The sequence below is a fragment of the Colias croceus genome, chromosome 28 (assembly GCF_905220415.1).
Source record: "Colias croceus chromosome 28, ilColCroc2.1".
Lineage (NCBI taxonomy): Eukaryota > Metazoa > Arthropoda > Insecta > Lepidoptera > Pieridae > Colias > Colias croceus.
In genome coordinates this window covers 1,421,313-1,444,937 of record NC_059564.1, presented here as the reverse complement: position 1 = coordinate 1,444,937, position 23,625 = coordinate 1,421,313, and the positions used below count along the sequence as shown (strand labels likewise).

At 31.6% G+C, this 23,625-nt stretch overlaps 1 protein-coding gene and 1 long non-coding RNA gene across 5 annotated transcripts in view; one reads left to right on the top strand and one right to left on the bottom strand.

The window, feature by feature from the left end:
• LOC123703927 overlaps nucleotides 1–1,939 on the bottom strand; it is a 31,231-nt gene extending 29,292 nt beyond the window's left edge. The window contains exon 1 of the long non-coding RNA XR_006753071.1: nucleotides 1,807–1,939. This is a non-coding gene — a long non-coding RNA (uncharacterized LOC123703927). The remainder of the gene's footprint in view (nucleotides 1–1,806) is intronic.
• LOC123703926 (probable nuclear hormone receptor HR3) overlaps nucleotides 1–23,625 on the top strand; it is an 86,580-nt gene that overhangs the window by 23,314 nt on the left and 39,641 nt on the right. The gene's annotated exons all lie outside the window — the stretch shown is intronic.

The window sequence follows — 23,625 nt, the reverse complement described above, 5'->3', positions numbered from 1 at the left end:
ATTTGTGTACGTAACGGTTTGACGCGCGCGGTTCATTTTAAAATGGCCGCGCGTGTGATGGTGGCAAACATGTTAGCGCGACGGAAGCGGCCGAAGTTATCCGAACTTGTTCGTAAGTAGGTCACACGCACACATGGACAGAAACGCACACGCGTGCATTGACGGCGCGTGTATTTGTGTATTTTTTCGGTGCTTTCACATAACACGGATTTACGCAATATTTGCTTTTTATATTAGATTTTAATATATATTATGACTTTTGTGTTGTCCGTTCTCTTTCACGTTTTGTTATATAAGTGTGATAATAATTATTCATAACGTATTATCTATGTAAATGATTATTAGTAGAATTATTCATTTAAAATCCCTATAGACTCTACATAGATATAATGCATAGATAGGTATGAAATAGGTATAAGGTAATGAAGGTTTATTTAAAAAAATATGTTAGGTAGGTATCTATTTAAAAATAAGTGAGTCTAAACTAGGTACTATAATAGTATTTATCCACTAAAAATATGAAAAGGAAAATCCCACAAATACCATACACAGACCATAGATAATAGAATTCACAGAACTACCAATGCCAATTGCCAGTAAAACCGAACGCACAGAGAATTATCTGTGAAAAATAGTACTCGATTAAAATACGACATTGACCAAATTGCAATATACCGAGCTTAGGTATTGTGGCTGATATGTGTAGAATAAGTAATTGAAACGCATGGACTTCGTGCACGCGCTAGATTTTTCACGCGGTTTCGGCCGCCATCTTGATTTTTCAACAGGGTGTGGGAAAATAATCATTATTGGAATGAAAATTCTGCTTAAAATTGACGTGGTGTAACTTTTTATACGCAAATAATTGTTGATATATGTTCTAATCAAATTAATTATACATATTTTAATGGAACAGTATATTGTTTACAACATCGTAAATCGTTATTAAGCCTATTGACTGTTTGAATGAACCCACAACCTACATTTTTTAAAATTCAACATAAATCATATACCTACTTTTAAGTCTTGGTTTACGTAGAATTCGTATGCACTAATTTGGCAATATTAAAAATATCTCCATATAAAAAATACCAAACCATCAGAAATATGTTTATATTTTTATTACGTATATAAAAATAATAATTTACGACACGTATCACTAAGTTACGTAAAATCATTCACTGCTTTGCAATAAAGTGTTTTTACTCTTACAGGATTATATACTTTATATAAATATTTATAGAATATGATATTTATGTGATAAGTAAGATTATTTATTGAGTTTTAAAGATTTAATCAATATAGGCTACTAAATTTTCGTCTACACTTACTTTGTTGAATTTTGAAGGACTAATAGAAGATTGGACACAGAAAGTGAGAAAAAAATTACGCTATGCTAAGGAAAAATCTGCCAAATGAAACAAATATATTGTAGAAAAATCGTTTTTACCATGGACATTAAAGCTTCATATGAATAGTATTTATTGTCGCCAAAATTATTCGTTCGATATACACAACTGAATTTCCAGATTTATGACTTTCTACAATATTCTTAATTAAAGTCATGCTAAATAGTAGGTAGGTATGCTTTCTTTTCTTTTCTTTGTACACAGTGGTAAAGAACTTGAAGGTCAAATAAGAGACATGACAACTACCTACGTAATATTATCTAACGTAGTCATAACGTATCTCAGTGAAAACACTTTAGAATATAATTAATTTAGATATATAGAAGAGGAATAATGAAAATAATAAAAAATAACTTACAGTAGGTAGGTATAGACAAATAAATAAAAACGTACGTACGTATTACTTCACTTGATGCTAAATCAAAATTCTTGGTAACAATGTGTAATAGATATAGACATTCTTCTTTCTTCTCTATGTCTAGAAATAAATATTCTTTTTTAAGCTTCTTCGCGAATCAGTAATATGAGAAAAATAATTAGCATCGATGTAGGTAGATCACAGAACAGTAAAAACTAAAGTTATAGTTTTTACTGTTCTGTGAGGTAGATTATATAATCCAACAGGAAAATTGACAGATAACAAAATGACATCTGTCATTTTTCGCCACAGAGTATATTTGTAAGTGTCAGTTGTCATGCTCAAAATTAGGCAAGGCTTAGTTCGTGATTAATTATACTTTCACTTAGTAAAAGCACTTTCTTTAAGTTGAATAATTGTGCATTTATTTTAATACGTATCTTAACGGTGCCTCGCCCACATTAATTTTTGATTGCGAGATGTAATTTGATCGCATACGCCTATATTATATTTTGTTAATACAATATTTAACATTGCAGAATTTCATTTTCAATTCGATTCAGAGAAACTTAAACTAAATTTACAAATATTTCATAATACCTATTCTATGTACTTAAATAAATTTTACAAGATTCAACGTTAAAATAAAGTATTATAAGTAGGTATAAAAAATGTCTCGATAAAGACCTATCTTCTATAGTATAAAAATGAATCCCAAAAAGTGTTAGTGGTATAACTTGAGAACGGCTGAACCGATTTCGATAATTCTTTTTTATTATATTCCTTGAAGTACGAGGATGGTTCTTATGTAGAGAAAACGTAAATATGTACCACGGGCGAAGCCAGGGCGGACCGCTAGTAATGATATAAAAAAGCATAATTTACGCTCCCGCCATTGCCCACTAACTTTTTTTCTAAACGTCAATTGTCTATGACAGAAAAAAGCAAATGGCCGGTTAGAAGCTGTATCTATGGAATGCAAATAGCATTAAGTGGGCACCAATCAAATTGGGGCGCATCTGGTTAATAACTTTGAGTGCAACTGATTTGCGACATGGTTTTGTAACCGTGGGTGGTAAGATTTTTGTGAAGAGCTTACTGAAATTCTTAGTGTATAAAGACAAAGGATAGAAAATATTATAAAGACGAACGATACTAGACCTTAGGTAATTACTAAAAAAGTAGATAGATTTTATGTGTTAAAATGGTGAATAAATATTTTATCAATAAGGACTCGGTTTTTACCCGTATCTCCATATTCTATTGACATATATTATCTACGATAATTTAGCTTTACATATAGGAAAATAAAAATCTAGCTTTATTACCTACGAATTTATTCCACAAATAAACAAACATACAAAAATATTATTTTCCCCATATTGATGTATGTAAGCGCCAAAACAAAGGACTTGCAACTTTGTATTTATTATACGTATGTAATATGTATTATATACGCATATGTATAGATATGGTATACGTAATCAACTGAGCTAGGTCAGGTATTAGTTAATAATAGATCATGCATTGTTACGATGTGAATGAACGTACATTTGTGATATTTTTTTCTATATATGTTACGTTGCTATGGGTTACGACTTACGTGTAAGATCTAGGTTCTTATGAGTTAGATTCGCGTTTAGAGCTAGTTTGAAGTAGGCGGTAGTAAATTGGAAGTACCTACTAAATAGGTTATTACCTTAGGTAGTAGTATATATTAGAAATTACTTTAGTAATAGCACAGATAATATAATATTATACGTAATAGCAACTTTTGCGGTCCTTGAAGGTATTTTAATTAAAATAGCAATTTAGAGACAAATAAAAATAAGAACTGCATACTGTATTACCTCGACATAAATAAATGTGCACTATTCCTAAACATGTTTTAATTTCCATCCAAGGATAATGCCCTTCGTTGGGTTTTATATACTTCAATATTAAAACATTTATTAATGTAAATAATTTATTTAATCACTCTAACTGACTACATTATTTGAATAGTCATAAGTTGAATCAAAGCTGGTTTCAAGGTTATTTGGAAGACCTAATGCACCTAATAGTTAGCGCTTTACAAGTCTATCTTATAGACATTTCAATGTAGACATTAAGTAATAACTTATTTCGGGTCAGGAGTTCGTAATAGATAACAAAATTATCATTTAATACATTTAAAAATATACGTATAACGTCAAATACATTTTCCTTCAATTTTATTCGCGTGCCTTATTAAAAAAAAGTTATTAAATCCCGCGTTATTTAACGAACATCTTGAACCGGCAACCTCTTAACGTGTCATTAATTAAATTTATGAAAAAAAAGTAAATTCGAATTTCGAATTCACACGCCTTTGACGCAAGAATTCTAGAACCTTTAAAATCTAATCAAGGAAAATTTAAATAGCGAACGTTAAGAATCAAAGGCCTATAGCGGTGCAAAGAGTTTTCCCTTTTCAGCGCTTTTAAAAAAGTACTCATTAAGGTAGAAACCTACATACCACAAAAGGGTGTGGATGTGTGCGTGAACTGAGCACGTGTGCACACACGAGGCACGCACACATGCGCGCGCAGTGATGTAACGCGTTGACGCCTAGCAGACATTTTTTATGGGCTCTGACGCAACGTTTTTTATACGTATGTTAGGAACGTTTCATTTTGATGCGTTTTCCTTTCGGAATGCAGCTGCAATTTCTTTTTATATAATCTATTTATATATTGTAATTTATAACTTATAAATATTGTCTACCACTGAATTAAATTGGTGAACCATAGAATAGCATTAATAAACTATTTTTATTCTACTAAATGTAAAATTACGTTTGACAATGTTAATCATAGAAATGAATAGGCCAATTATTGTAAGCACTTCAATAAATTACCATTGAACATTATATTAATAAAACAATTTTCTTTTTCCAGGTAAGCATCGTTTTTTCACTCAAAACGGATAAGGTTTGACTGCATGTTACATCAAATGAATGGTAAATAAAATGTGATACTGTGTGAAACAGCCCTTATGATGCACACCAACACATACAAACAACTGCGTATAACTGTAAAGCAAGGCTGTACACAGACAAAACAAGGACAGGTCAACGCACTCTGTTGCCTTGCAGGAGCGAAACGGCAATACACTCTAACGCTTATGATAGAGTAGCGCGAACATACGTCACACGCTTCCGCCGCTCGGATGGGATTTTCTTGAAGCGCGACAAGGATGGCGCTATCGCGACAGGAAGAGACGGATGTATAAATATTATGTCTGTTATTTCATTTCCTTCGTTGTGATGCAATAGCAATTTACAGTATATATGCATCTATTTTGAGACAAAGCTTAATTATAATTAAAGTTTTTTCACGTATCATTTAAATATCAAAGTAGATAGGTAATTGTTAAAATCAGTTATTTATTATTTTACATTGATAAAATTCATTCATTAACGAAAGATTGAAGATTTTGACTTCAATAAACAATGTATCATCAACGCAGTAGTTATGGAAAAATGATATTCATACGCATCAAATATTTTATCAAGATTCATTTTAACTTTGTTCTTTTCATATTCAAATAGATAAATAAACTTTATCCTCATTAAAGGAATTGATAAAAACGCCATCTGTTATCGGATGGCCGAACTATCGATATTATGATTTATTGTAACTATCTCCGTGTCCTCATTTCCAAGCAGTTCTCGTTACATCGACTCATTAGCATTTTACAAACAAGCCATTCCGCAAATTGACTTGAAATTTATTTTGAGGAAAACTCGATGACACTCCCACTACGCACGTCCTACTTATATTTCTATGGAAATACAAAGTCTTTTGTGGACTTCAGCCTACCAGCGAAAAAATAGGTCCAAGACATATGCCAAACGGTGTGTCATTGAACTCAAAAAGCTGCCAAACGCGCGTCCCCACGAAAATAGACCTAAACGCGCGGCAACAGCACCCAAAATTGCGCCGACATATTTTCAAAACAGGGGCCATATTGAAAAATCCCGGCGCACACTTGCGACCTTTCGTTCGAAATGAGAATCAAAAGCACGCACACATGCACACCGCGTAAGTCGCAAAGGTAATGATTACACGAAGAAAGTACGTACGAGCTTTCCCTGTGTTGTGTTACACAATCTCGGAACTCTCTTTCCAACCGCACTTGAAACTAGCTGCGTCCCGTTCACACGTACTGTTATGTAATAACGGTTGTTGTTTAGCCGTAACATTTTTCTTTTGGAATCGCAACATAATAATCTGCAATTGCAGATCGAAACGGTGCGATAAAAATAATTAAAACACTGTTATTTTATTGCTTCTAATTACTATTACTTGTTAATGTTAATTATTCGTCTGCGGCTCTATTGCGATTAATCGTCGCTGCATTCAGGATTTTGAAAGAATCTCGTGTATAAATAAATGCATGTGCTTAAAACGCACCTCCCGATGCATACAGGCCTATACATATATACATGTTAACATAACGTGCCTGAGTGTGGGAGCGTACGGTAGTGTGCCTCGCGCCTGTTCATTTCCTAGTTGTTCCCTCGGTGGCCCGCTTGCAACATCGATGTGAGCGGGTCCTTATGAATTCCGCGCGCAATTCGAAATTTACTTTTTTATTCTTTTTTTTTAAGTGATGTGTAAGTGACCAGTTTTGTGTTGTGCTGTGCAAAGAGGTTCTGTGACGGAGGTTTGATATTATAATTAAAGGTTTACACAACTCGGCTACATTGAAAGTAAAGAATGATGTAATGTTATAGCAGTTGCATTGTGTTACGCGTTAATGAAGCTTTCTTCGAGACGAAATTTTAATTAATTTAATTGGTTAATTAGTGAGATGAGTTTCGTGCGAAATTCTTTCACTACGTTTGCTGTAAAAAACTAAATTCGTTAAGTTAATTGGGCAACGCTTCACATGCAGCGGGCATAATTAAAATTCGGGCTTTTGCGTAAATAACCAATTTAATGCGCGAAAATATAATTAATTGAAACTGTAATTACGTTTTAACGGGAGTTTTAAAGAGTAAAATAAATTTGGTGGTTATAAAAAGTTGTTAAACAGTGTTTCTTTTCAAACTGGTGTAAATTTAAAATGAATAATTTTAAAATTTCGTTCTGTACTCGATTTAATTACGAAAGTAGTCTTGGTCCGCGACTTCGTTCGTGTTTATGTTATAACTTTCTCTAATTTCAAAACAATCTTCTATACCTTTTTTAAATGATCTGTAAAATATTCTTTGTATGCTGCATAAGCGTAATATAATATGGGGCATCCAAAGTTACGAACCCGGGATCTATATAAAACACGTAAAATTCTTTTTTGTCGATAACTAGATAACATTTCAAAGAAATTAACAATAAACCTATTTATTACAATCAAAAAGCATCTTCCATATCAGCACTTGTATACGAAATTGCTATGTCAAATATGATAAAAGTTTTCAAGAACTATCAACTATAAAAAACATATTTCATAGAAGCCAACCGCTATGTACTATATGATATCTCGGTTACTATAAAACAGATAAACAATTTACGAGCGAATCGTTGCGACACATAGTGTGTCACAATTACTTAATGTTTACCCATGGAGTTTTATCTTTTATGTAGTTTAAAATGCGTCAATATTTAAGGTAGCAGGTTCGATTCGTGGTACATGTATTATTTTTATCTAACGGTAGTTACAACTGCATATTTTTATCAAATGTTATCACGACTATAACATGTTTTATTTAAATTGTAGTTAATTAGTAGTTAATTTTAGAGAACAGCATACAGTATAAACCAATGAGAATAAATAAAAAAAAGGTTTTATGTGTCGAGCACGTGTCAGAAGTGAAACTTGTTTGGTTCAAAGATATCAAGTCGCCTTACTCCACGACGTGACGGTATTGCCATAATTTCTACTTTAACTACAACTAATTAGTATAACTAACTAACTAACTAACACTCCGAGTTATAGTACTAAATTAGTAATTACTAGTGGGTCAATGAATGACCCATGTTACCGTGACTGTGCCAATTTCCGTCAATACCAAAACTTATCCAACATCAAAACGAAACAATACGAAAAAATGTAATTTAACAACTGAATACTGAACAAACCTAGCATACAACTAACATTGTTTAAAATAATATAAAAATCCGTCCATTATGAAATAAAAAATTGAAATGAAACGCCAAAAAAAAAAAAATTGAAAAGAACACAAAAAAGGCATTTGAATACAGAATCTTTCAGTTCAAACTAACAATGCATGAATTTCTTTACGAGTTAGTGAAAAATGGCCCGTTCACAGTGGAAGCGTTTCATTATGCCCATCTCTCTCTATTTACTCAAAAAATACACCACTAGAAAGAGACAAACGATTATTGTTAATACTATAATGGTTGACCTATTTTCTGCCACGTGGCTAGATTGAAAAGCTGCTGTAATTTCCTTTAAATCGTTTCGAGAGTTCTTTTATTACAACTATATGGGATTTATATCATTTTAATTTAATAATCGCGAAGTAACTTTTATCTCATTGAGATGATGGATTTCCTCGTATAAAGATTTAAACGACTTGTCATAAAACTAGTGCTTAGTGCATTTACTGTTTGTGACGTGAAGCTTCTATAAAGTTATATTCATATAGACAATCATTCATTTTTATATATATTGAACGGTGCAGTGGAAACCATCTAACTGTAACGATACACGTATCACGATGAAACATACATTCGACAAATCCGCATTGTGATACAGAAACAACGATATGTATTACTAGCTGTGCCGCGCGGTTTTCGGCAAAATCAAGTATTCCTATAACTCATGTGTTATTTTGATGTATAACCATTCTATACTTATACTTATAATATTATATAGCTGAAGAGCTTGTTTGTTAGAACGCGCTAATCTCAGGAACGATTTGAAAAAAAGTCAAAATTATTTTAGTGTTAGATATCCCATTTATCGAGGAAGGCTATAGGCATTATCATGCTAAGACTAACAGAAGCGGGGCAATGCGGGTGAAACCGCGGGGCGCAGCTAGTAAGTAGTATTACTGTAAACTTTCATCCAAATCCTTCCTTCATCCTTGGATTGATACGTGGAGAGAACCCTATATAAAGGTTATTAAACACTGGCTTTTTGAAAACACCGTTATTTCCTAAACACTTTGCACTAATTAGAGTACTCTAAAACATTACAACGTTAATCATTCATAATAGAAGTGAAATTGAGAAGTGGGTCGGTTATATCAGGCGCGATGTAACTAAGTTAAAATGTAGCCAATGTTTTGCTTTTCAAACTTAATTTCAAATACTCTCGAGAATTCTGTTATCCTAGCACCATTTTGAAAATATATTTTCGAAAATAGGTACATCTTATAAATATTTTTTAGTTCTATGAAGTGCTGATTTTTACTGATTATTAGTGCATCTTGCGATCAGTCATAAATTTGACTTGAAAATTAAAACTAAAATATTTAATTAAAGATGCATCCATTTATTAGATAAGTTTAAATGTGATGACATTCCAATGAATATTAACAACAGGTGCATTTCACATTTGTTTTTGATCGATTTTTTCAAAGGCAAGTAGTTATTTGATTGCTTATATTTTATAAATGGTTCTTAAACTATGACTCTCTACACTCTTAAAACAACCATTATATTAATAAGCTTTATGTACCAACAAAAGAAAAACACATAGGTAATCGAAATACATATTTTTGCACGCGGGTTCCGCAGGTGATACCCCGCGACACAGCCAATTTACAAAATTACTAAATAGATACAAAATAAAGTTTATCTGCAACTTAAAATAGATATAAGCGCCATCTACCGGTAGCAAATATACCTGTGACCTCAAACTTGAATTCCAAATAGGTCAGCATCGAGGTCATACCCTACATTTTGGGCTAGCTCTCGAATGGCCCTAATCTGACCTCTTTGACCTTGGACACAGTTCATGGGCGTTCTGAAAATTTTCATGACCTCCCGTCCCAGTTTATTTATCCAGTTATCAATATGGTATTTCCATAGGTTCCTTATTTTAGTATACTTAGGTATGCTACGAAACATTTATTTGATGAACTTGTTTAACAAAATAATAAGAGATATATCTGTTACTAATGGTAGAGAGAGGAAATATTTAATTATATATTCAATACTACTTAACTGAGGCTAGTCATATATATGTACATATAATTTGACACATCATTTTCAAGTAGACAAAAATAGTTCTTACATAATAAGAAAACTTAATATGGTTTGCAATTCTTGTTAGGCCAAATGTCAGTGTGGATTTAGTAAGAGTATGGAATCAATTTTACTACATAGATTTGAATTTTAAACACTCTATTGTTTCAATTTAATAGAGGCAAAATGGTAACAGCATAGGATTACCAGTTTATATTTTTTAACCGACTTAAAAAAAAGGAGGAGGTTATCAATTCGGCCGGTATGTTTTTTTTTATGTATGTACACCGATTACTCCGAGGTTTCTGAACCGATTTACGTGATTCTTTTTTTGTTCGATGCGGGTGGTGTCGAATTGGTCCCATAAAAATTTTATTCGGATAGGCCCAGTAGTTTTTATTTTATGAGCATTTTTGTCTGTATTTGTAAATGTTGCAAGTGCAAGTTTGAAGTCGGTTGTTTTTAACGCAGTTATCACTTGTATATTATGTTATAAGTATCAAAGCAAACACCTACATATTTTAAATGTTAAATATATTTTTCTATAAACCTTACAACATACGACACGAAATAATATTATCTTCTATAATATTATATAATCATTCATTTCCTTTTAGATCGATATTTTATTATTTCAATCGAATAGCTCTTTTAAAAGCAACCGTCAACTTCGTTACAAACCTCTGTGTTTAGAATATTCACGACTTATTATAAACTTTTCTGAGAATAACTTTATGATAAACCGATAAATAGTATTAAAATTATTCTGGAATAGTCGCGTTATTTTTAATTTTAAAAATGACTTATAACAGTTTAGTTATAACAAACATAGAATAGTTTTAAACATAGTCAAATTTAACATTGTTATTATTTTTTATTTAGAATATCTTTTCAAATAAAGTCATTTTTAGTACATATTTCATTTCAGTACATATAACAAGAATATTATAAAAAAATTGTATTTCTGACGAAAAAAATTTAAAACTGTCACTATCGTATTCATATTCCTTTAAATATCTAAGTTCTCAGCCAATCATCGCGCCAGGATCCACAAAATGGCCGAGCGTCGTGAAATGTTTAACAACAAGTCAAACGACAACGTAACTAGACAGTTACATAGCCAGACATTACTTGATATCACCGATTACGCAACATGCCCGCTACATGAATCGTAAACGCGATTATAACGATCTATAACTAGTTGGAACACGCTGCTTCGCTCGCTGTGTCTAAAACTTAAATTATATAGTAAACCTTTCCAAATTCTATTGATTACAAAGACAACATCAAAATCCGCTGCGTAGTTTTAAAGATCTACGCATACATAGGAATCGCAGGGATCGACCTTGTTATATACTATGTAGTGATTAACTAGCTGCAACCCGTGGCTTCGCGTGGTAATCTAGACTATATATCTGTACTAAACATATAAATCCGAATAGCTGTTTTTGCGTAAAAGAGTAACAAATACATACTTACGAACCTTCGCATTCTACGTATCCTATCCTACTAATATTATAAATGCGAAAGTTTGTGAGGATGTGTGTGTTTGTAATTGTAACTCTTTCAGGCAAATACTACTGAACCGATTACAATGAAGCACACATATAGAGGGTAACTTGGATTAACACATAAAATATGTTTTATCCCGGAAATCCCACGGGAACGAGAACTATGTGGGTTTTTCTCTGAAAACGCGGCCGAAGCCGCGGCCGGAAAGCTAGTTTATAATATTAGTAGTAAAATAGAGCGTTGACCTAAATGTTATTCTATCAAAACATCACAAGGAATATAAAAATAGTATCTAGTCACAGACCTAACGAAAATACATAATAAATTTCATAAAAAAACCGTCAAGCCCAGAGGAATTTGCAACTACTAAGTTGACACTAGATAAAAGCAAAAATTAAATATAGAGTATCTACTATGTATAATGCTTTCTTATATATATTGTAGTTTTCTTCTACTAAAATAATATTTGAAAACGGTCCTGTAGTTTTTGAAAAAACTAACGTAAAATAGGGCTTCTTGCCTACAATCGGGTCAGGTACTTCAGTGTGTTTTACAAATGGTCGACAATTTTCAAAGATTAGAGTATTTATACATAATATTATAAGCTCGTACATAGTAAATTCACTTAGGAGATATCGTAATTCGCAAACATATTCAATCCTTTAAACTATTGTTGATAAATAAAAGATCTATTTATTTAAATTAATAAAAGAACGCGAGGGGTCCTTAAGAACCCCTCGGCCTTGAATAGGGCATTTGAGGCCAGTCTAATATAGAACCAATCTTAACACGGTCAATGTGTCACTATGACTATCTAAACATATGAGTCGTAATTTGCCTGTAAAACATACAAATCTAAGTATTAAAGAAGATAAAATGCATACTTAATTTAGAAAATAGGAAAGTAAATCAAGCTACAGTTTATATTTTACAAGCATATTTCACCTAATTTTAATTAATTACCGACTAAATAAACGAGCTTTCGGAACTGTCAAATGTGGTGACGCGCCATCTAGCGTCGACTAGCGGAACCAGGCAGCGGTAAGCTCCGCGCAAGAATTCCAAGAATTCAAACAAGCGCGCATGCCGGGGGAATTAATGAACTCGGATGGTGTCCCTCACCTGCTTCCCCGCTTCCGCAACTCGCCGGCAGATGGCGCTAAAATTAATTCGCTCAGTAGGACACTGACCTGAGCATTATGTCAGACGAGCAGACCTAATAATAGTACATGATGTATCTACAGTACATTGACTTATTTATTTTTCCGTGTTGAAATAAAACTTTATCGTCGTTTTATTGTATGTTTAATGTTTAAAATTTGTACTTAGAACACTTAATTAATAATTACGTAATACACTTTAATTATAGCACAGACTAATAATAATATACTACGTATACAAATTATAGATACATATTTGCGGTTATTTAAAAATAGAAATATGAATATTATTTATATATCAATTGATTTGTTATTTATAACGAAAACCAACATTTAATAATTTTTAACATTAAAATACACAACATTAATGTATGACTATAATAATGATAATGTAACATAGTATAATATCCTTGTAGACGTGTTCTAAATATATAGTTAGACATATAAAATAAATAATTTTATATACATAATATATATTACTTCACATATATCTAAATAATAATCTTAACCTATATAATCTTTCATTTTCACAATATGACTATAATATAGACTTTGAGAAAAAATACTTACAAAAGAGAATAACAAAGGCCTAGGTAATTTAGGCGTCTAGACTCTCGACCTAAACTAGATAATAAAATGTGGCCCTAAAATATGTCCGATAGAATAATAGTAAATAATCCAATCTTTTGTTTTAGTTATTTTTTGTTTTTTTGATTTATATTCAATGTAATATCACTACATAGTATAAAACAAAGTCGCTTTCTCTGTCACTATATCCCTTTGTATGTTTATATCTCTAAAACTACGCAACGGCTTTTGATACGGTTTTTTTTTATAGATAGAGTGATTCAAGAGGAAGGTTTTAGACAAAGCGGGCGAAGCCATGGGCGGTAAGCTATCTAACATCGAAAGAATTTTTCAAATCGGACATTAGTTCCTGAGATGAGCGCGTTCAAACAAACAAACTTTTTAGCTTTATTACATTAAGTTCGTAGGTACATATATAAAAAATCAGGAAGTTTTGTAATTAACAAGTCAAATATTTGTTTATCGCTGAGCAAAGTCAGGTTGAATGACTAGGGGCCATCCATAAAGTACGTCACACCTAAAGAGGGGGGGAGGGGGTCGACAAAGTGTGACATGGTGTGACAAGGGGTGGGAGGGGTCCTAAGTTTCGTGACATCACATTTCAAAATCTAGAGGTCCTAATCGCGTAATTTGAAATATAAATTAAACTTAGATTACAAAATAAAGTACAGATGGAGCATGACAACCGCCCGTCGCCCTTGTCAAAGAAAATACGAAATCAAAAGCAAATACGTCGCTGCACCAGTGCTATAGCGCATATAGTGTCATGCAATACGTCAAAAAGGGTTTGCAATTTTAGTAAAAAAATGCTGTCTTGTGATAATAAAACGCTGTAAAATTTGTTCCCGAAAACAAAAAAAAAGATGAAACATCGTTTCACAGGTTTTCTGTAGATTATTTGGCTGATTTATTTCTTTATACGAATAATAATTTAACAGATATGAAGGATTTTGAATTCCTTCAACGTATGTTGCCAGTATTTTGAAAATGAATTTGCCATTTTTATTGGTAAAACGGTAAATTGGTTATAAGATCTTCAGGGTAATACTGTTGGATTTTTCGATCGTGAATGTGATTATTTGTATAGTGCACTAAAGGTTCATGATCATTACTAGATTATTTTAATAAGCATAATACATTATTTTGTTACTTTTATAAAGCTTAAAAACGTCATAGTCGTTTTCGCTAGCGATTTAATTTATGTGAACTCCATGATGGATATGATGAAAATAAAATGTCCCGTATTCTCGACTAAAAACTATCGCTATTCGCATTCATATATTTTGAAAAATAAAAAATAATATAATTATTATAGATAATATTGAAACTCTTTTATTTTTATTTTTATGTGATTTATTTAATTAAAAATTGAATATAATTATTTTGTCCATATATAACTTTAGTAGGCAGATACTTTATATAATAAAATAATTTTTACAATATTATAAAAAAATATCATAAACCCGAAATTATATTAAAATAAAAATTAAAACTTGACTGCTAATTTATGTATATAGCCTACGTCACTACCGCCACTAACATAATAATTCAGATGATTGCAATGAAGCCTCACATCTCAAAATCGGTGCAACGGTCAAGAAATATTATACATACATAAACTCGAAAAACATAACCCTCTTTTTTCCGTAGTCGGGGAAAATTTGGGAAATTTTTCAATATCCGGTAACATTACACGCACACAGAAGCACCGTGTACACGTACAGCGCAGCGGCGCAATGACAGCACACATAGCATTCGGTTTAGTTCGGCAACGCTCCATCTGTCTTTTATTTTGTAATCTAAGAAATTAAACTAAAAAATATGTCCAACTCTATCTTTAGGGCAATACGGTTTAAATTGTTTTGTTGACAATTTATTAATATATTAATTCATTAGTTTATTTTTTTGTTATTGTTTCAAATATTTGATTTCATAAAAAAGTACTTAATTTAAATGGAAATAAAACTATTTTGAAACTGCTGTTTTAATTTAATAATTTTTCGATGTTAAATTGCAAAACATATTGTGACGTCACACTAGGGAGGGGGGGGTCTTAGAAATGTGACCACCTGTGACAAGGACGGGGGGGTGCTCAAAAACTCATGAAATTTGTGTGACGTACTTTATGGATGGCCCCCTAGTATTACACACATTGTTAAAACAATGAATCAATTTAAACTTAAATATAATTTTAATCAATCATTGATGTCTATTTAAATTATCATTAGAGTTAAATTTGCATAGAAAAATAAATTGAGAAATATATCTCGATTTCTAATCGCATGGATCTATCGATCATTGTGTGACAAATCGTTGTTTGTAATTGATCTTGGATTAATTTTGGAACGAGTTGACTGACTTTGAAATAGTGGCATATGCGTATATAATTATTCTATACTAAAGCTGAAGCGAGTTTGTTTGAACGCACTAATCTCAGGAACTAACTGGTCCGATTCGAAAATTTCTTTTGGTGTTAGGTAGCCCATTTATCGAGGAAGACTATATGCTATATAATATCATCACGCTAAGACCAACAGGAGCGGAGCACATGCGTGTAAAACCGCGGGGCATAGCTAGTTGTTCATTTTCTAACTCATTACAATTATATATGTGTTATATTTTTGACTGTAGTGTAAAAGGCTAAATGATTTTTAACACGAGATTAATATCTAATATTCTAATATCAAATCTCTATTATATACAGGGTGTAATCGTTAAGTGTGCACAGGCGATTATTCCGTAACTATTACAGATATCAAAAAACTTTAAACTTATATCGAAAGTATTTAACCTAATGAGTAAAATGGCCATAATAAATTTTTAAAAATAAAACGAGAAATATCTAAAAAATTAACTTGAAACCCTCCCATACATTTAGTATGAGATACGAATATCTCATGTACATGGGTTGATCCAAAAGTAATGATAATCAATATTAAACAAGGTCATTACAGTTATAATAATTATGTAGTTCTCTAGATAGTCTTCTAACTAGAAAATATACTTCAATATTTTTTTTCCTAAACTTAAAAAAAAAATTTGACTTCATCCACAAAAACCCCTCCACGCGGCCATTACTTCGCTGTCGTCTTAAAATAATTTATTGCTAAGAAAGTGTTTCTTGTGCCGAGGAAAGAGATAAAAGTAAATAGGAGCTAGATCTAAAAAATAGGGTAGGTATTCAAGCATTTGGAATGCCGATTTTTGAATGGCAGCCATCGCAACTGACGCTTTGTGATCTGGTGCGTTGTCTTGGTGAAACAGCGTTCAGGTCCGCAGTTTGCCATGTCTCTTTTCCTTACTAACCTACCGCAATCTTTTAATTTGGTCTGTTTAGTAAGAGCCCAATAAAGTGGCTACCTTTTTAAAATATTCCACCATAATTATTTCTTCAGCGTCCCAAAAAACTACCGCTTTAATCTAACCTACTGATTTTCACTTTGAATTTCTTCATCGTCATTTTGGAAGCTCGCATCCAGGACATTGATTGTTTTTTGGTTTCAGCATAAACATGGTGAACTCGGGTAACGTCCATGATCACAAAACGTGACAAAAAATTATCCTGATATCATGAAAAATTTAGAAATTTACCCTCTACATGTCGAATCGTTGTTTCTTCTTTTCGTCGGGAAACATTCTGGCACGCACGGTTCACATTCAAATTAATGTAAATAATTGGAAACGTGGCCTGTTGATATGATTTTTTTGTGATTACTTAGTGAATACATGAGCAAGCAAAAAACATTTATTTTATATTTTTATATGCACAGGAAATACCCAATTATCATTACTTTTGGATCAACCTAGTACATTTAATATGAAAGATTTTAGCTTTTTCTTTCTTTTTTTGGTTTTCTGCTTTAATTACTTCGCAAATTTGAAGGGAAGTTCATTTACAAACTGTAAATAGAGCTCCTCATTGTATTGCACAATGAGGACATCACTTCGAAAATCTGCTATGAATACAAAATGTATGGGAAATAAAATGTATGGGAGCGTTTAATGTAACATTTTTGGATATTTCTCGTTTTATTTTTAAAAAAATATTATGGCCATTTTACTCATTAGGTTAAGTACTTTCGATATCAGTTTAAAGTTTTTTGGTATCTGCAATAGTTACGGAATAATCGCTTGTGCACACTTAACGATTACACCCTGTATATTATAAAGGCGAAAGTTTGTATGGATGTATAGATGTTTGTTACTCTTTCACGTAAAAACTACTGAACCGATTACAATGAAATTTAGCACACATATAGAGGGTAACTTGGAGTAACACATAGGATAGTTTTTATCCCGGAAATCTCACGGTAACGGGAACTATGCGGGTTTTCCTTTGCAAACGCGGGCGAAGCCGCGGGCGGAAATCTAGTATAAAATAGATTTGCCTAACTTATGTGAATTTTGATAATTTAAATCAAGAAATTGATTTTTATCTTATATAACTAGATGTTTTTATTTATTCCATAATGACTTATTTTGCTCGTTATTTGCTTCGAATCTAGGACATCTCACTAACTCTAATACATAAAACATTAGCCGATGAACTGACAAAAATAGAGCAAACAAAGTTGTTCTTCTTATTAATATTACCTATAGGAAATAAAGGTTCATTTATAGTATTACTAGATTTGAGCCCCCGGCTACGCCCGCGGCTTCGCCCGCGTTTTCAAAGGAAAACCCGCATAGTTCCCGTTCCCGTGGGATTTCCGGGATAAAACCTAGCGTATGTGTTAATCCAAGTTACCCTCTATATGTGTGCTAAATTTCATTGTAATCGGTTCAGTAGTATTTGCGTGAAAGAGTAACAAACACACACACACACACACACACACACACACACACACACACACACACACACACATCCTCACAAACTTTCGCATTTATAATATTAGTAGGATTAGTAGGATTCCATGTATTTATTTATATATTTTTTATCTTTGGGAAACAAACAATACAATATATCTTATAAATAAGAGATAACAAACCATACACATATCAGCAAAGTTTCCACTAAAAATAAGTTCTTAAAAAAAAAATACACATTCAGTCACAAACAATCTACTTGAGGATACAAATAAATATAGAAATAACAAGCAAGTTAAATTCACTTTCCAGTGAATTAATAAAAAGAATTATATATCTTAAATTATTTTAATTAAAAAGTAAAATTACAATATACGTGTTATTATGAGCACGATGCTTCACAATATGTTTTTATTCTAATATTATAATTTAAAGGAATAAAACGTTCTCACGAACGAAAGCACACCGTCAGCGCTTCACATTACATATAGCGTAGGGTTGTCACATAACTAGCATGAATACAATTCAAATATCATATCAATGTTACTATTTATTTCGAACTTTGGTTTTGTATGTAATCAAATATTTAAATAAATAAAAAAAATTAATTACAATAAATATTTATGTAATCAAATAAATATTTATTGTAATTAAAGTTATAAAGTTTATTTCTTAAATATATAATTATTGTGTATTTTTTAAATACAAATATGTATTTGTCTATTTATTAATTCCACTTATCGCTTGTTATATAAAAAATAATATGAAGTCTTTCTTTAATAGTATTGTTTGTTTAACTAAAACGATTACTCATAAGTCATAATGGTCACGCAAACATACCTCATGGGCGTAACTAGTATAAATTTACATCAACATGTAACAATAATCCAACAATGATTAAAACACGATTTAACTCATTTGAATACAAAAGAAAGTATTCAATTACAGAGACAACAATTAAGTATTGAATTCGATAAAATAACAATACGAAAATGTATCGGCTGTAAGTGCGGTTAAGATTTCTGGGGTCAATACTCTGAGTTTGGCAACCGCTGAACTTTGGTACGGTCCACTTGATAATAGATGGCGCTGATTTAAAAAAAATGTTTGAAATAAGGAACCTTTTTTTGTAGATGATAAAATAAACCATAATGTTACGTATACTAGTAGTTTATTATCAAATAGTACTTACGTTTATTAGCACAAACAAATTAGTTATGTATTTACAATAAAGATAATATTAAAAATAAACAAGCGTGGTCTTTGACCGTAGTAATGACCTTTTGGTGTTTCTATTTAATACGAGATGGCGGTAATTTTATATCTATTTTTGATATTATAAATAATAAGTATTATAAATTAGTTTATATCTACTATATTGAATACGTATTGAAACGATAAAATATTTTAAGTATCATTTTGGTCTAATATTAGTATTTTGTTTGTTTATATCTTAGTTATTTTGTCCCATTTTTATTTTAAAGTACTTAAAAAAATATTACTCACTTATTAAGATGTATTTCCATGCTTTTCGTATACAATTTGAACTTTTAAAAATTAGTTCACCGCTACCGTCCAATAGATGGCGCTATCAAAAAAAGGTTCATGTCTAAGTACCGCACAGATCGTTGCTCCTTCCCTCGGTTATTGGTCTCAGATGATTATCAAGTGTTTTGACACAAAAAACGTAAACCGAAAGTGTCAGGTCTAATTTTTCGTTATAAGACGCATTGGCACTGACTCACACATCCTTGTGTCGAGATGAATTGATTTTTACTGGTATTTTATGTTCTTAAATTGTATGAGAGATAATTAGATGAATAAAAGTTGAATAATTTTGGGATAATTTAAACTACGTTGTAGGATTTTATACTTATCTTGATTTTGGGAGAGGGAAAAACAAAATTCGTATTTCGCAATTTTTGAAGACGTTACGTCATTTTCATTCCTAATTCCTTTGACTTTTTACATATTTTTTTTATATAAATTTGAATAATTATATAATCTATATAAATCTATTATGACGCAATGAATATAAATGTACCATTATTAGGTATTTAAAGGCGTTTTATAATACTTTTAATAAACGTGAATATTACTTTCGTATTTCAAAAGATTTTCCTCAAAAAATAAAATTAATTCATAACTTCATTGATGTATTCAAAATATTAATTTATTTTCTATATATTATTTATTACAAATATTTTCTCACTATATAGGTTCATTAAATATTAGTGTTTGATACCAATACTAAATAAAATTGATTGAACGTTAGTCACAGTTCGTTGACCTTTAATTATTGTGAAACATAATAATTACACAGAATTTTGTTTGAGGAAAAATTTGTTTGTCATCAATTTGTTCGATCATACCACCTTGCTTTTTGTATCGGTAAATCAGCTATTATATATTTTAAATATATCTATACTAATATTATAAAGCTGAAGAGTTTGTTTGTTTAAACTCGCTAATCTCAGGAAGTACTGGTCCGATTTGAAAAATTATTTCGGTATTAGATAGCCCCTTTATCGAGGAAGGCTATATGATATATATTATCTCGCAAAGACCGACAGGAGTGGAGCAATGCGGTTAAAACCGCGGAGCACGGCTAGTCCATACTAATATTATAAATACGAAAGTAACTCTGTCTGTCTGTCTGGTACTCAATCACGCCTTAACTTCTGAACCAATTTGCATGAAATTTGGTAAAGAGATATTTTGATACCCGAGAAAGGACACAGGATAGGTTTTATCCCGGAAATCCCACGGGAACTGCGCGAGCGATGCCGCGGGTGGAAAGCTAGTGTTGAATATAAATGTAAATTCTGTTGCCATGCGTCTTTTATTTCACAAAACATCAACCTACTTTTATTTGAATAGCTCACAAATGAAGTATTTTAAATGAATTCAACATTGTAAATAGAAGGTGATTTTCTTTCAGAACCGTAAATAATTTGTTCGCATTTGCGTAAAATATTTTTTATCTATACTAATATTATAAAGAGGAAAGGTTTGTAATTATGTATGTATGTATGGTTTTCACGCATAAACTACGGGACCGATTTCAAACTTTCACCATTAGAAAGCTGCATCTTCACTGAGCAACATAGGCTAGGTTTTATCCAGGAAATCCCACGGGAACGGGAACTATGCGGGGTTTTCTTTGAAAACGCGGGCGAAGCCGCAGGCGGAAAGCTAGTAGTAAAATAATTATCATTTTGGCTTTTGGGTTTCTGTTCGTATCAAAATCGGTCAAGCAATTAGGGAATGCGGAAGTAAAATGAAATTTATAGGCAAAATAAGGATAAATCTGTATGTTTATAACAAACTATATTTGTTTTTTGCTTCGTTTTTCGTATAAATTAGAACCTGCAATATATTATGAACTAGCGGTCCGCCCCGGCTTTGCCCGTGGTACATATTTCGCAATAAAAGGTAGCCTCTGTTCTTTCTCAGGGTCTAAATATTGTTTGTGCCAAATTTCATCAAAATCGGTAGAGAAGTTTAAGCGGGAAAGCGTAACAGACAGACAGACAGAGTTACTTTTGCATTTATAATATTAGTAGGAATTAATGAGGCATCTATTAATATCTTTGCATACGTTTTAAGTTTAATTATTTATGAACATTACTAATTGATGTATTATTATAATTACTACATATTTGGACGTGCAAAACATTACTGTCATTTTCGGTGTCAGTCCATGAATAGACAATGAAAAATACTTTGCGTTATCTATGAATTGCTTTACGTCACGTGGTAATCTGTCTCGCTTGCACGCACATAAAAAGCGATAATTGCCTCTCACTCTTACTATAAATAAAACGCCGGCCGGCAGCCGGTTCAATGACCTCCGAAATTTCTTGAGGTCAACGAACGACCGCGTAAGTTCATTGTACGAGTCGATTCATGTTTGACGAATATACCTCTGGTTTTCTTATATATTTAATGTAGGAAAAAACGTATTTTTAGGAAATTTTTTAGTAGTACAAAAACGTGAAATGTGTGAAATACATATATATTTCAAGAAATTCGCAGTTTGTTGTTATTTCAAGACATAACTAGAATAATCGTGCTATAGAGTTCTCATTCACCTAACCTAACTTCTAAATTTATTTTCCATATTTTAGCTTATTAGCTTATTCTAGGAAAAGTATATTTTTAAGTAAAATGTTTAAGTAAATCCTAATAATTATTAACAAATAAATCACGCAAAATATCCATCAACTAAAGAATACAAATTCGTTACTATGATTAAAGCCATACAGTATACAGTATACAGTTTAGTCATATAGTTTTACCATTTTCCAATACCTTTAAAAATACTACGAAATTCCAATAAAGTCAATAAATATAATATTTTCCTTAGAAGGCTCTATCGATAGAGATAAAATTGAACAAATTGAGTTATTCTTTATAAGGAATTCGGATATTTTAAAACAGTATTTCTGGAGCTTTAATTATAGGAAAACTTCCTAAAATGGACCAGGAGGATATCTTGAGAAGTATTTTTTCTATAAATAATCAGGAAATTAATTAAAATTATGAATTGAATAACGCTGAATATAAATTTTACCAACGCTTTAACTTTATAGTAAATGGAGAAAATCCATACTTCCATACTTAATATTATAAATGCGAAAGTAACTCTGTCTGTCTGTCTGTTACTCAATCACCGCCTAAACTACTGAACCAATTTGCATGAAATTTGGTATAGAGATATTTTGATACCCGAGGAAGGACATAGGCTACTTTTTACCCCGGGACATAGGATAGGTTAAAACCTATCCTATGTCCCGTGATAAATCATGGAAATCCCACGGGAACGGGAACTATGCGGGTTTTTCTTTGACTGCGCGGGCGAAGCTGCGGGCGGAAAGCTAGTGTGTAATAAAATAAATATTATTGTTAAATACTTTTGGTATGATACAGCAATCATATGATTATTTTTAAATTATTTCAAACGTTCCATACATTCTCTCTCTATATAATATAACAAAAAATAGACGTTTATTTTTATATCCACAGTATAATTTAGCGTCTATTTTCGGATATCACTATAGCAAAAATTATCAACATTTAATCATCAATTTAGACATAACAAACCAATACATAGTCACTTTTACATCTATAATATATTGACTTAGATTTCTCAATTCCTTTAGCTCAGCCTTTCTTTCTAGTTCAACATTTCCTTTTACATATTTTCCAAAGTAGCCAAAACCGCGGGTTTAAACTAGCCAAAATTCCCTTTCAAAGGTGAGTGACACATCAGCGAAGACTCGTAACTAGGGTGAACATAATATTTGACGAATCATCAAGTTCATTCAACTACATTGGTGAACATTTTTGCAAGTATTTTGTACTGAAAAATAATTATCATGGTCACTTCTATGGTATCTTATCAAAAAATAGTTAATATAAGATATCATCAGACTTTACATTACACTACATATCAAGCCATTCCGGAGGTTGTTACAGACATATAAAAAATACAAATCCCTTTAGGATACTTTTTACAATTAGGATACAATAATTATTCCAATCATAAACTACCAACGTATTAAAACACAGCCCAATCGCTCTACTAATTTTTGATATAGCAACAAACA